The sequence below is a fragment of the Carassius carassius genome, chromosome 6, assembly GCF_963082965.1.
Source record: "Carassius carassius chromosome 6, fCarCar2.1, whole genome shotgun sequence".
In the NCBI taxonomy this organism is placed as follows: domain Eukaryota; kingdom Metazoa; phylum Chordata; class Actinopteri; order Cypriniformes; family Cyprinidae; genus Carassius; species Carassius carassius.
The window spans coordinates 13,913,687-13,928,613 of NC_081760.1; the positions used below are offsets into that span (position 1 = coordinate 13,913,687).

The 14,927-nt window shown below is 35.7% G+C and overlaps 1 protein-coding gene across 1 annotated transcript in view; it reads right to left on the reverse strand.

The window, feature by feature from the left end:
• The window catches only part of LOC132142399 (glypican-6-like), a 291,401-nt gene that overhangs the window by 65,898 nt on the left and 210,576 nt on the right, over positions 1 to 14,927 (reverse strand). The window lies entirely within an intron of this gene.

Sequence of the window (14,927 nt, forward strand, 5' to 3'; positions counted from 1 at the left end):
ATGTTTTTTTTTTTTTTTTTTATATGTTAGGTCCCCAGCTTGTCTAGGGGTGTGGGACTAACAAATATATACCCAGAATGGAAAAACCAAGGATAACTCATAACGTGTCAAGTTAATGTATTTATTTATTTAAGCCCTATATAAAGTAAACTACAAAAACAGAAGCTCAATAAAAACCATACAACACAATATATGGTCTTCACGGCTCCCACTGCGTTACTGAAACACACGTGGAGATTGCCCACTGCTCAACCACGCCGACTTCCAGCTAATCAGGAGCCTCGGTCTGACAGCTGCCTCCACAGAGTCCCTTGACAGACGGTACGGAGAGAAAACTAAGATCAACACCCAGTAGATCACACTATAAACCACACAGTAATCCACACAGTTCACACAGAAATTCACACAGTCAAACAGGTCATAATTCAACCCGTCCTCCACAGACAGTGCTGCGCACGCTTACCGGGCCTTACCCGTTAATTTACACTGGAGTAAAATGGCCCATACCTCGTTAGGCCAACGTAAAGCTCCAGCAACATGTTCAAATGCCCCAAAAAAGGGTTCCACTTCAGCCTCATGAAAAATAGGCACCAAGGAAATATATTTGCTCACATCATACCCACTGGCAGACTGTGAAGACAACACACTAGCAGAAGTATCGGGACGAGCAGCGTCAGTATTTGTCTGTAATTCCAGTTGTCTCATTTTAAGTGTTGTATCTGCTTCTATTTTCTTTTGTTCCAGCTCCCGGCCGAGTTGAAAATCTCTCTCCCTCTCTTCCTTCTCAATCTGTAGCCACAACAAACGAACTTTTATCCATTCATCCTGCTTAAAGCCAGGAGATGACTCTAAATATAGAGATAAGATAACTGAGGATGGCACAAATTTAGGCATTGTGCTCTGGGTCAGGGTTGCTCATAATTACCGGTAACGTGATAACCCCTTTACTGATAAGTCCATTTAAAACTACCGCTTTAACTTCAGCTTTCCCTAGAGAAGTGGACACAGAGATGTCATAATGGTCTGCAATGTCATGGAGTTCAATTTTCTTGCATTTATCTAACTGATTCAAATCTGGACTAAACACAAAAGCATATGTCAAAACCTGCCATGACCTAAAATAAGCTGACCCAATCATTGATATTAGCCCCTCTAACAGGCAAACCACCTCCCTCTACAGGACAATCCTCCTCAGCACCTGCCTCACCAAACTTGCCTATCTATCTTCAGAAGCGTGCCAGGCTCGAGGCGACTTACAGGCAGTACATCAGCAGTCAAAACCCTGAAACGCCAGCCCCCTTTGGAGAAACAGAGTCTCCGCCCAGGATTTACTTCCAAAAACAAAAAAGGCAAAATAATAAACTAGTGTCTGATGGAAAAGCCGTTTCAGCCCAGCTGGACACTACCCTGTGCTAAGCTGAGGATCAGTTCAAGTGAAATTCACTTGGGGCAACATTAATGATTACATTACCATAAACAACATAAAAAAAAAAATAATAATCACAAATATAATATAAAGCTTAATCACCATACATACAACATGAAACATGAATCAAGCATCCTGGTTTTCCAGAAATATCGAATTCCGAATGACATGCAAAATTTGTCCAAAAGTCCAGTGCTGCTTCAGGTCAGCCCAGGTCAGGCGCTTCTGCCGCTGTTTCTGGTTCAAAAGTGGCTTGACCTGGGGAATGCAGCACCTGTAGCCCATTTCCTGCACACGCCTGTGCATGGTGGCTCTGGATGTTTCTACTCCAGACTTAGTCCACTGCTTCCGCAGGTCCCCCAAGGTCTGGAATCGGTCCTTCTCCACAATCTTCCTCAGGGTCCGGTCACCTCTTCTCGTTGTGCAGCGTTTTTTGCCACACTTTTTCCTTCCCACAGACTTCCCACTGAGGTGCCTTGATACAGCACTCTGGGAACAGCCTATTCGTTCAGAAATTTCTTTCTGTGTCTTACCCTCTCGCTTGAGGGTGTCAATGATGGCCTTCTGGACAGCAGTCTTACCCATCATTGCGGTTTTGAGTAATGAACCAGGCTGGGAGTTTTTAAAAGCCTCAGGATCCTTTTGCAGGTGTTTAGAGTTAATTAGTTGATTCAGATGATTAGGTTAATAGCTTGTTTAGAGAACCTTTTCATGATATGCTAATTTTTTGAGATTTTTGGGTTTTCATGAGCTGTATGCCAAAATCATCAGTATTAAAACAATAAAAGACCTGAAATATTTCAGTTGGTGTGCAATGAATCTAAAATATATGAAAGTTTAATTTTTATCATTACATTATGGAAAATAATGAACTTTATCATAATATGCTATTTTTTTTAGAAGGACCTGTATATACTGTATATACAATTTTGGAAAATTAAAAAAGAAAACCTTTTTTTCTCAATATCCGAGCTCTACATTTGACAATTAAAATGTATTATTATTCAAAACTAATGTAATAATGCACAACTGGATGAAGTGTCCAACAGATGGACTCATAATAAATACAAGACTCAAAAGACCCACAGAAAGTGCCATGGCCCTTCCTGTTTTACTTATCAACACCTCTGAATTGTATATAAGACTGTCATGCGGGAATAAAAACATGTAATGTATTGATTTAATGAGTGTCCACAAATTGATTTTACCCTTTAGGTTTTCCCCTCATGTTCATATTTTGAAATCTTGAGACGTGTTGTTTCTCTATAATGTCCCTCTCAGCTAAACAAATGGAGAGTCATTATGTGTTTCTGGCTGTGAAAGACACTTTGTTAGAATAAGTAACACTGGAAGGGCAGTAATGTGTACAATTCCCTCAAAATCACTCTGGAAAATGGGAAAATGCCAAAGAAGATGCTCGTGTGATTAAACACTTGATTTATCTCAGCTGCTCAAGACTGGTTGAAATTTGCATTTTAGATGTCAGGTGAAATTAGTTTTTTCCCTTATAACCGCATGCTGAAAGCTTCATGCATTAATGGTAACAAAATGAACATATACAATATTTTTGAACTCTTAATTATTACCGAATGTGTGTGTGTGGTACTCCGTAATATAACACAATACTGAAACTATGTAACATAATAATACTTTAATACCATGAATTTACCTACCGAGGTACATGTACAAAAAACCACGGTAGCACTACAATACTCAAATTCTGTTGTATCCAAAGAACTGTATTGGTACTGCTGTATCCACAATACCATGGTAAAAAAAGTAAGGGTCGTGGCACTTGATAGCACAATGGTATTATTTGAAGCACTTTTACACCCGTTATTACCATTATCATCACGGTACTTATTTGTAATGGTCAATTTCAATGTTGTCTTATTAAATCCACCCTGAAAAAAATTCACATGAATGTGTGCTATTAAAAAAAAATCTAATATATTAATCTTTGCTGATGACAGCCCAATCATCCATCAATCAAGACAATAAAAACATCAAAAGAGTTGCAATGGAGAAAAAATAAGACTTATCAAGCCACTTTTGAAGGTTATGCCGGCTTGTGAAATTTGCAAACAAGCCTTTTCTGGCTTTTGGAGTGTTGAGTCTAATAACTGGATGTTATTTATGCGTATAATGCAATCTCAATGTCCTGTGTGAAACTATTTAAGCAAACAAAACACTGAAACTTACTAATTAACTGCAGTTAGGAAACAAACTTTAGAAATAGTGGCTTAGCACAGAATTGCTTGAACAGTGAAGCTGAGGTTAACCGAGGTAAAATATAACACAAACAAATTATAAAGACGCATTCAGAATTTGGGATGGCCAGTTTTGCACTACAGTTCTAATTTTCACAAGAAGTAACTAAAAAGCAATTCACTTCAGTATGTGACAATCCTGGATCTAATTTCACAAGTTTTCATGTATTTATTTACTTTAGTAACAGAGCAATTATACTAAAAGACCATTACAAGCCAAAAAGTATCAGAGAGGTACTGAATACTTCTGTGATAACAGGATCTGTCTTTAAAGCTTGCAGTGAAACCAGGTGCACATTCCAAAACTGTTTACTCAGACATCATATTTGAGAAGTAGCACATATCTCCATGGATGATAGCAGAATAATACACCAAACCACCTGATTCCTGATGAATTTGCATAATGCAGAAAATGCTACAAAATATGTTCAAGCTTGATATTACTGTTCATGACATTACAGAGGACTTGAAGTATAGGAAAATGACACATGAGAGAAGGCAGTGCTTCCACATCCTTGTGATTGACCGATTACTTTGTCAATGCAATAATTTCCATCTATTATGCTCACAACAGGTCTGAAAAAATACATGAATGGGGCAAACTGGTCAGGCACATACAGAGGGTGAGGATGGGTGTGGGTGCTTGAGCACTTGCCCTTTTTCCTCTTGATGCCCAAAGTGCCTTTGTCAAGGCAGTTTATTCTTTTTTTATTTCATTTTTTTGTTTGTAATGTAACACCCTTTTGCGAAGGCCTGCCCAATCTAACTATTAGTAAAATGAATCAATAATATTTTAGCCGTAAATAAAATGATCCACATGATGACCTTTCACCTGACAGTCTCATCAGGACAATCCCTCACATTCAGACACCGATCCTGCATTTCATCTGGAAGAGCTCAACCCTATGCTCCAATCTGGAGTGAAAGCTTAGAGGGGATAAATGGTCAAAAACACTTTTTTTTTTATTATTATTATTATTATTTTTTTTGGAATGCACTTCTGTGACATCTTAATGAGATGATCAAGGAGGCACCTGCATCACATTTTGTACTCTAGTTGACCCCCAAATGCCTTTTACGTTAAACATCATGTATATTTGTATATGTAATGTACTGTAATGTGTATTTGTAATATACATATATATATATATATGTTATAACATATCATTGTCAATTCAAACATAGGAAATATCATGGTATTGGCTGCATGTTTAATTTAACCAGAAGCTGTGTAAACTTCAAATGGAAATGCAAAATGAATTTATACTGGACTAAAAATGTCAAACCTCAAGATTTGACATTGGCTCCCCATTTCAGGAGACCTGTTGCTACTGATCCTTGACATACCATCATAAACGGCTCTTCTTCATATCAATATGATAATATTATATATACCGGGGGCGAAGAAATTAATTCAAACCTAGCCTAAAGTATTCCTTTTCAGAGTGTATGATAATTTATTAATGAACGCCATATACAGAAGCTAATGCTGAATTGTTAATTATGGAGGCAGTTGAGTGAGAACGGATATCACATTGCAAAGTTCATTTTATGCACTTGGAAAAAGTCATGACCAAAATTTACTTGCTTACATTATTCATTATCAGACTCCGCTTCCTCTTTGCTACATAAAAAGGGCTCTAGATTTCATTATCACGCTCTATTTATGACGACAATGAAGGGACAGATTTTTTTTCAGGTGATATTAGGAGGACAAAGATGGGAAGGTACATGTAAACTATCCATCCTCTCATCAGCCAAATTACTCTTGAGCGGACCAGGGCACAAATCGATGGTGAAGACAGGTGATTCACCAATCTCACAGCCGTGTCATTAAACCTCTGTGTTATTAATTTGTGCTCACATGGAACCTATTACAGCAAACTGGATGATGGCATTGATCGGCACGAGCTTTCGATAAAAGCGGAGAGAGAAAAAGTAGTTGATCTTTTCATTAGGTCTTACCCTTTGGTTGAACTCATAAATGCCCCTGGAAGCAGGTCGTGATGGATACCGTGTTTCACTTATAAATAAAAGAGTGCGAGAAGTGCACACAAAAGGCTGATTTAAAACTTGATTGTCAATTAGAGGAGCATTGTGGGGTGGCTCGTGGCAAACGAGCAACTATGGGGCATGGGAACCCAAAGCAATGGCACAGTAATAGCAAAAGCAATTAAAACTTGGAGGGGTTTATTGGCATACTGTGCTATAATGTAGGTCAGTCCAACGTCAGTGACTCGCTGGAGAGAAACCATTTAGCTGCCATGTTGAATGAGGTGAAAAAGCAAACGCTGCTTCAGGGGAAACTCAATCCTGTAATATGATAGACGTGTAAGGCTCTCACATGTCTGTAATGCAGAGTGAAAATGGATGTAAACTAAGATTCACTCAAATCTAAATGGTCAATTTTTCACATCAGCACAAATCTGTAATGCCATGAAACAACAACAACAAAAACATAATGCCTATTTTATGGACCATTACTCTATTTTGCATTGTGAGTTTTATTTTTATTTATTATTATTATTATTATTATTATTATTATTATTATTATTATTATTATTATTATTAATAATAATAATAATAATAATAATAATAATAATAATAATAATATTATTATTATTAAGAAGAAAAAGAAGAAGAAGAAGAAGAAGAAGAAGAAGAAGAAGAAGAAAGCAGGTTTTTGCTCAAATTCTCCTTCTGCAATACAAATTCTGTGAAAACATTCTAAATTATTTTAATGCAATGTATGCAAACTGAGATTTGGCATACAATTACAAGCCATAGGCTCAAATTTCACTCCATGTTTCTTTGCTGTAATAATAATAATAATAATAATAATAATAATAATAAAAACAATTCCATTGACTATAAAAAACTGTCTTCTTTCTTTCCTCCAACATCCCCTTAAGCTATAGACTGTGAGTGTGCTGAATTTAAGAACGCTATGATCGGTATTAATTACTTTTGCGCATTAGCTCCCCCAAACGGTTTCAAAGGCAGAATGACAAAGCTACAAGTATATGTCACTTCATAAAAGTGCTTCCTTTTTGAGTGTGTCCTTTAAGGCTTGAAGTGTGGTCCGGGAGGAGGGAGTTTAATCACGAGTCTTTCCATGTGTGTGAATGGACCCGCAGTGGCTGCCACTCTCTGTTTGGACCCCGGCCTTTGAAGAGCACTTCTGTTTGTTTACTCTGAGGACTCAAATTGCCCGTGATGCTTGGTTAGATTTCCATCAGGAGCTCGCTGGAGGTCAGAGCTGAGGTCTCGCTGGAGATGGTGAAGTCTGAGTTTTCTGTGGCAATCTGAGAGCAGCGATTACATTCGGGTGCTGCTCTAGAAGCCAGCCAGCATATAAAGACTGACCATAAAACTCTACATTTAGTGTTTGATAATGAAATATCAGATCTATCTATCTATCTATCTATCTATCTATCTATCTATCTATCTATCTATCTATCTATCTATCTATCTATCTATCTATCTATCTATCTATCTATCTATCTATCTATCTATCTATCTATCTATCTATCCATCCATTCATCCATCCATCCATCTATCTATAAATGCAATCTTTGTAAGCAGAAGGGACATAATATATATATATATATATATATATATATATATATATATATATATATATATATATATATATATATATATTTTTTTTTTTTTTTTTTTTTTTATCCAACCCAAACTTATATAGAGAAAATGAAACAACTGGTTGTCTTTGATACAAGAGCCAGCTGATCCATATTTTGGTGAAAATAACAAAAAAACGAGTTCTTGTTTTCAAGCAATGTTTTTTTAGCTTATTTCTTTGCTAATTACTAAATAAAATGTTATTTTCAATCATACACATTGCTTTGTTAAAACAAAATGCATCCCGTGGAAAAGGATTTTGCTGTTGTAATGGCTTTTGTGCTTTTTAAAAAATGCGGCATTAATTTGCCATTAATATCACATTTTATAATCGTTAAAAGCAACTGCAACAGCAAAGGGATTTCTTTTTCTATTGATGAAAAAAAAAAAAACTGCCCATCACCATCAAGGTTATTATTTTTTCTTCCTTCTGGCAAAAATAAAATGTTCAGGGTAAAGATAAAAATGAGGATAAGAGATGGAGGTCGAGGGAGTCTAGGGCTCTATCAAGGGATTTCACGGACAGGAAGTGTTAAGTACACGGGGCAAACCTCTCGGCATGAACTGTTGCACAGAAATGACGGGTCGCCGGCTTGGACTCAGAATTGATGGCTTTCATTTGCTGGGAAACATCGGTTGAACAGCCGAGCAAAGGTCCATCAACGTTTGTACAAAGTGTTTAGTTGGGGAAGATCAAGCTGTTCTATTTACACTAATAAGTGTATATTACATTCTTAAATGAACCGTTTACAAATTCCAAACAAGCTCAATAAATTGACAAAAAATCAATAAACTTCTGATTTATGAGTCTCAATATATTTTACATAGAGATTAGAATAAGCCAAAACATTTGTTAAAATGACCAAAAGATTTGCTAGTTCCTATAATTCCTATTTTAATATATTTGACATGTATTTTAAGGCCTCTAAATTATCAAACTTTCCTGAAAAACACAATCTACTACATGAAAAAATAAAAATGAAAAAATGAAAAATAAATTTTAAATATAATCTTACAAATACATTATTGGACAATATAAAGGAATAACTGATAGTTATATGCATTTTATGCAATGCTGGCTTAAAGATCTCAGTGGTTCACATTACAAGCTTTTAGCCATATTATTATCAGCATCTGAAAAAGTTTTTCTTCTTCTTCTTCTTTTTCTTAGTTTGGGCTTCAGAATAAAACTGTTTTTTTATTATTATTTTTTTTTATTTTTTCTCTATATTCTCACTTTATCATACTATATGAGCCATAAAAGCCTTATGTATCAAATATAGTCAACATTACACCAATGAAGTATCTTTGTTTGTATCAGTTGTTACATCAAAGCATCTTAAGTACTGTCATCATTTCCCACTTTATTATGAACTCGCATTTCTCAAAAAAAGGAACAATTTAGGCTGTGCCAGATGAACCTCAACAGACTGCATCCCAGAAATGATCTACTGTCAATTTAACCCACTTAAAAATAACTCTAAGATTCACAAACTGGGTCTAAGATGATTTAATTTGTTGATTTGGACAGACTGTAGTGGATTTTATTCAACAGACTTAATACGAGCCAAACATCAGCTGAAAAGCTGTGACGGTGTAATTGAAGTAAATGCTTCCTAACCAAACGCAGAAGCAAAGAAGCACAGCTGCTCCATTCATCACATTCAAACGCTAAAGATTCGACGCCAAAGTGCTCAAAACCGTTGTTGTGTTTCTAAAATGTGTCTAAGAAAACAAGCCATTGCAGAATGACACAGTTGGAGTTCTTGATGGCAGATCAGTGCAGATAAGCATCTTTTGATATGTCAAATAGGAGAAAAAACACTTTCTGACTAAATGCAGGGTTTGTACACTTTGTATGATTCGCTGAAAATGAAAGAAGGCTTCACTGTAGCATTTCTAAGAAAATGCAAATACAAGCAGCCCAGCGGTCGGACACCCGCTGTAATGAAAGCAGAGGTGTAAAAGCGTCTTTATGAGAAGCACAGATCCTGACATAGAGTTTCTGTTCTAGTGTGCTTGTTTTGGTTGGGAACACCCGTCAGATCCATGCTAGTGAAGCATGTTTAAATCAAACCTGACAGATATATAAACATTCCTTGGAAGGAATGTGTGAAGGCATTAAAAGACAGCAGAAAAGATGATTTAGAAGCTGGAGAAGTTTGAAACAGACTCCAACTTCAGATATTAAAATTTTAAAATGTTCATACTTAAATGATTACTGTTTCTGTTAAAGTTCACAGCTTCCACAGTAATTCAGAATGCTTTCCAAAATCTAGTACAGGATACATTTTATTTTAATTTTTGTATAAAATAAATAAACATCCTGTCATTATTGGTAGCTCACAAAAGCATTTCCTGCTTACTATTCACCCCCCAAAACAGAGGGAATTTTTATTGTTTATTTTGAGACTATGATTTGTTTTTACTTTTTGCACTGTGACAGTATTTTCATGACAATATTAAGGCCTATTCACTCCAAAAGCAAAATGATCAAGCAAAACAAATCCTACGTTCTATTCTATTCATGTTCTATTCACAACAAATATTTGTCAGCCTGAACAAAAAGTAAATTTAGGCCAGTTCAATAGATGCAATTCAAAGAGATATGTGGAGCTGCAGCAGCTCTAAATATGTGACAAAGTATGTGTCTTATTGGATGAAAAAATAAAACAAATAAAATAAATAAATAAAAAACCAGCCTATTCTTGGAAATAAAACACCTTACTTGCATTTAATATTACTGGTAAATATATATATATATATATATATATATATATATATTTATTTTTTTTCTTCAGCAGTACCCTATTAAATTAGATTTTTCTTCGCATTAAAAAAAAACAGAAATGGGGAAAATGTATCCGTTTTCATGAAAATAGTGACACAATGCAAAATAATTAGATTATTATAATGTATAAAATACAAAAGTAAAATATATTTATTTCATTTATTTATTTATTCATTCATTTTTATTCATTTGTAAAATATAAACCCAAATATTGATAGTAATATTCATTCATTCACTATAAAATCATCCGTAATGAGACAACTTTAGGGTCCATTTTCCCAAGAAGCAGATTGTTAAACCTGACATGTTCCTGACAAGCTTGGTGATATTCACCTTCTCGTTCTATTTCACTCATATCAGAAAAGGCTGCATGTCTGCGGGCCATAAGCAGGTGTCTAATACGACATCTCCAGTCGTCTATTCTCTGAGGATTACATGGGGTGCTGAACGTGGGTTTGCTGTTTATTGTCAGTCTGCATATAAAGGAGCATGTGGGAGGCTGCTGGATCCCGGCAGGAATAATTAGTCTCTTAAAATGATGGAGCTGTCTTTATCGGCCAAGGACAATTTAGACTTCATCATGAAATAATTATGGAAAGGATCATCAAATACTGTGAATGCTCAGTCGCATTTACTCACAGGTAGTGCTAAACGGAGCGGGAATACAGAATTACAGTGCATCTCTACAGAGCGAGTTTAAGTTGGTAAATACTACAACCTGTGAAGTAAACCTCTCCTTTTCTCCCATGAGGACCGGCTGTTTACTTTAGTACAGAAATAGCATGCATGCTTTCAGAGGATTCACATACATTGAATTCAAAGCATTGTGTTTTTCCTTTGCAAATTTCGTGAAAATATAACTGCAATATTGTTTGCTGAAACCGTTTTAGATAATAACTGCTGATGGCTTTCAGTATGACTCAAGACCACAGCAACGGAGCATATGCTTATTAATGGTAATAGCCACTTGAACTGATAATAAACGTTTATAAACATATATAAATTCGACAGCTGAAAGATCTGCATCTCATCTTCATTGTGAAGTTTAAAGAGGTCAACAATGTAAAAGGTGAAAAGATAAGCAGAAGCTATAACTACTATTTTATTTTATATTTTTTGTAATATTTAGCTTTTATATATATATATATATATATATATGTATTTATATATATATATTTATTATACGTTGTACAATTTATTTATTTTTTTGTCATTTTAGTATTTTTTCAATGTCTATATAGTTTTTATTCATTTTGAGAATGAGAAATGTTATTTTGTTTTGATTTGTTTTGCTTATATACATTATAGCCCTTACAGGGAATTCCAGAAATGCAACTATGATGAATCAGACAAACCATATGAATTAAATGGACAATCTGATATTATACACTGATATTATACATCTAGAACATGAGATATCACCAACAATAAATGTTCAGTGCCTAACCCTGAGATCATTAACAGAGTTAATGCAATTTAACAGCATCCGAAAAGTCATAAAGGTGCTTAAATTTGCCACAACTTTGGACTTTAGCAGTTATTTACTAATCAGACCCAGTTTTCAGAGTTCAAATGAATACTATGTTGAGGGCTTGTGAGTTGATGGACCTTGAAAATTATATTCACCGCAGAATATTCACACCGGTCTTAATTGGACAGTTGGTCTCACAAGTCAATGAAGAATTTGATAGCAGCCTGGGTGGTAATCGCCACACAGCTATTCATGCTTGGTCAGCTGTGGATAAAGTGCTACATTTTAATGATGGGATTGCTGCATCTCCTTCTCTGAAGCTCTCTGGAGCAATCAGAGTTCAGTTTCAGCTAATAAGATATGAATCTGTAGTGACTAGCTAGAAATAAAAAAAAAATACAAAGATGTAAATTCTGTACACATCGTGTGCTGTGCTTGAACAAAGCAACAGCAAAATTTATCTTTCATGTGTTTTCGTTTTTTGTTTAGCATGTACAAGGTATGCGTTTGACCATGATAATAACAACGCTGAAGATATGAAAGCATAGTACTGTATATGAAAAGTAATTAAATAAGGGTTTTACCATTTAATTTTAATTTGCTGATTTGAGTTTATTTTGTCTTCAAAAGTGCTTAGTTAAGGTCATATATATGAAAATGTAATTAAAAAAATTAACCCAACAGCTGGGTTAGTCCATATTTGACACAAAGTTAGTTTGAAACAACCCAGCATTTTTTTTTTCAGAGTGAATATTCTTAAATAAGTATGCATTTTTTGCAGACAAAATAAGCTCATGTCAGCATGTCATTAATACAGTTTTTTTTTCTTCTTCTTCAATAAACTGAATAACAATTCAAAAGGTCAAGTCAAAATGATGTCTATTTGAACTGGTACATACAGGAAATTTAGAATAAGTAGGGATACATACTGTATGATGTACTAAAAACATTTCTTTCTAAGTGCTTTTTATAAAGTACATGGATAATCTAATATTACATAAAAGTAATGATAACAATAATGGGATTTCTGTTTCATTTTAAAATTAAAATGGGGCACCAATTTCTCCATATTTTAGGTAATATGGAGGGGGGGACATCAAGAGTGTCATTGTCTCACATCTTCAAAAAATTATAATAATAATAAAAAAATGAATAATGAATAATGATTAATGAAAACAAAGCAATTTCATCATGTTTGAATGTATTGAAAAGACCATTGGCTGCTTAATGTCTCTCGTTAGCATTACCATTTGAATGAGAGAGTGTTTCAACAGCCTGTGCCACAAACATGCTGATTAAATCTTTCCTGCAAGAAAACAACAATTTTCATTTTGAAAAAGCCACAAACACTTGGAAAGCAACAGCTACACACTAAAACAAAAATGCTCTGGAAGATGCAGATTATCATTGGCCAAAAGCTATTACGCAAGCATTCACAGATCCATGATTTATTTTTCAGAGACACATTTAATGTGTTTTTAACAACACAACATTGCACAACATGCCAAATTAGTCCAGTATATGATCCTCTGCACAAACACTGCTGTTGTAATTCTATTCAATAATGCATTTTCATCTATTTTCAACACTGAAAAACAGATCGTGATGTTCCATTAAACGGCTAACGCTCAATAGCTGCACATTGGCCACAAAGGTGAGCCACAGCTCTCTATGATAAAAGCTAGTGTGTTTGTGTTAACTTAACCCCGCATGGCTCCACAATGAAACATGGCACTGAGAAGGAGGTGAACGCAAACAGTGATTAAGAGCTGATTACCAAGACGCTCCTGCGGAATGAAGCCAATAACAGGCGAGTCCAAACTCAAGACAGCCAGACTCTAATCATTTGACAAATATCAATCTCATATATTACACAGACTGAATGAATCTAAAATATATGAAAGTTTAATTTTTTATCATTACATTATGGAAAATAATGAACTTTATCACAATATGCTAATTTTTTGAGAAGGACCTATATATATATATATATATAGGTCCTTCTCAAAAAAAAAAAAAAAAAAAAAAAAAAATATATATATATATATATATATATATATATATAGGTCCTTCTCAAAATATTAGCATATTGTGATAAAGTTCATTATTTTCCATAATGTAATGATAAAAAATTAAACTTTCATATATTTTAGATTCATTGCACACCAACTGAAATATTTCAGGTCTTTTATTGTTTTAATACTGATGATTTTGGCATACAGCTCATGAAAACCAAAAATTCCTATCTCAAAAAATTAGCATATCATGAAAAGGTTCTCTAAACGAGCTATTAACCTAATCATCTGAATCAACTAATTAACTCTAAACACCTGCAAAAGATTCCTGAGGCTTTTAAAAACTCCCAGCCTGGTTCATTACTCAAAACCGCAATCATGGGTAAGACTGCTGTCCAGAAGGCCATCATTGACACCCTCAAGCGAGAGGGTAAGAAACAGAAAGAAATGTCTGAACGAATAGGCTGTTCCCAGAGTGCTGTATCAAGGCACCTCAGTGGGAAGTCTGTGGGAAGGAAAAAGTGTGGCAAAAAACGCTACACAACGAGAAGAGGTGACCGGACCCTGAGGAAGATTGTGGAGAAGGACCGATTCCAGACCTTGGGGGTCCTGCGGAAGCAGTGGACTGAGTCTGGAGTAGAAACATCCAGAGCCACCGTGCACAGGCGTGTGCAGGAAATGGGCTACAGGTGCCGCATTCCCCAGGTCAAGCCACTTTTGAACCAGAAACAGCGGCACTGGACTGTTGCTCAGTGGTCCAAAGTACTTTTTCGGATGAAAGCAAATTTTGCATGTCATTCGTAAATCAAGGTGCCAGAGTCTGGAGGAAGACTGTTGAGAAGGAAATGCCAAAATGCCTGAAGTCCAGTGTCAAGTACCCACAGTCAGTGATGGTCTGGGGTGCCATGTCAGCTGCTGGTGTTTGTCCACTGTGTTTTATCAAGGGCAGGGTCAATGCAGCAAGTTATCAGGAAATTTTGGAGCACTTCATGCTTCCATCTGCTGAAAAGCTTTATGGAGATGAAGATTTAGTTTTTCAGCACGACCTGGCACCTGCTCACAGTGCCAAAACCACTGGTAAATGGTTTACTGACCATGGTATTACTGTGCTCAATTGGCCTGCCAACTCTCCTGACCTGAACCCCATAGAGAATCTGTGGGATATTGTGAAGAGAAAGTTGAGAGACGCAAGACCCAACACTCTGGATGAGCTTAAGGCCGCTACCGAAGCATCCTGGGCCTCCATAACACCTCAGCAGTGCCACAGGCTGATTGCCTCCATGCCTCGCCGCATTGAAGCAGTCATTTCTGC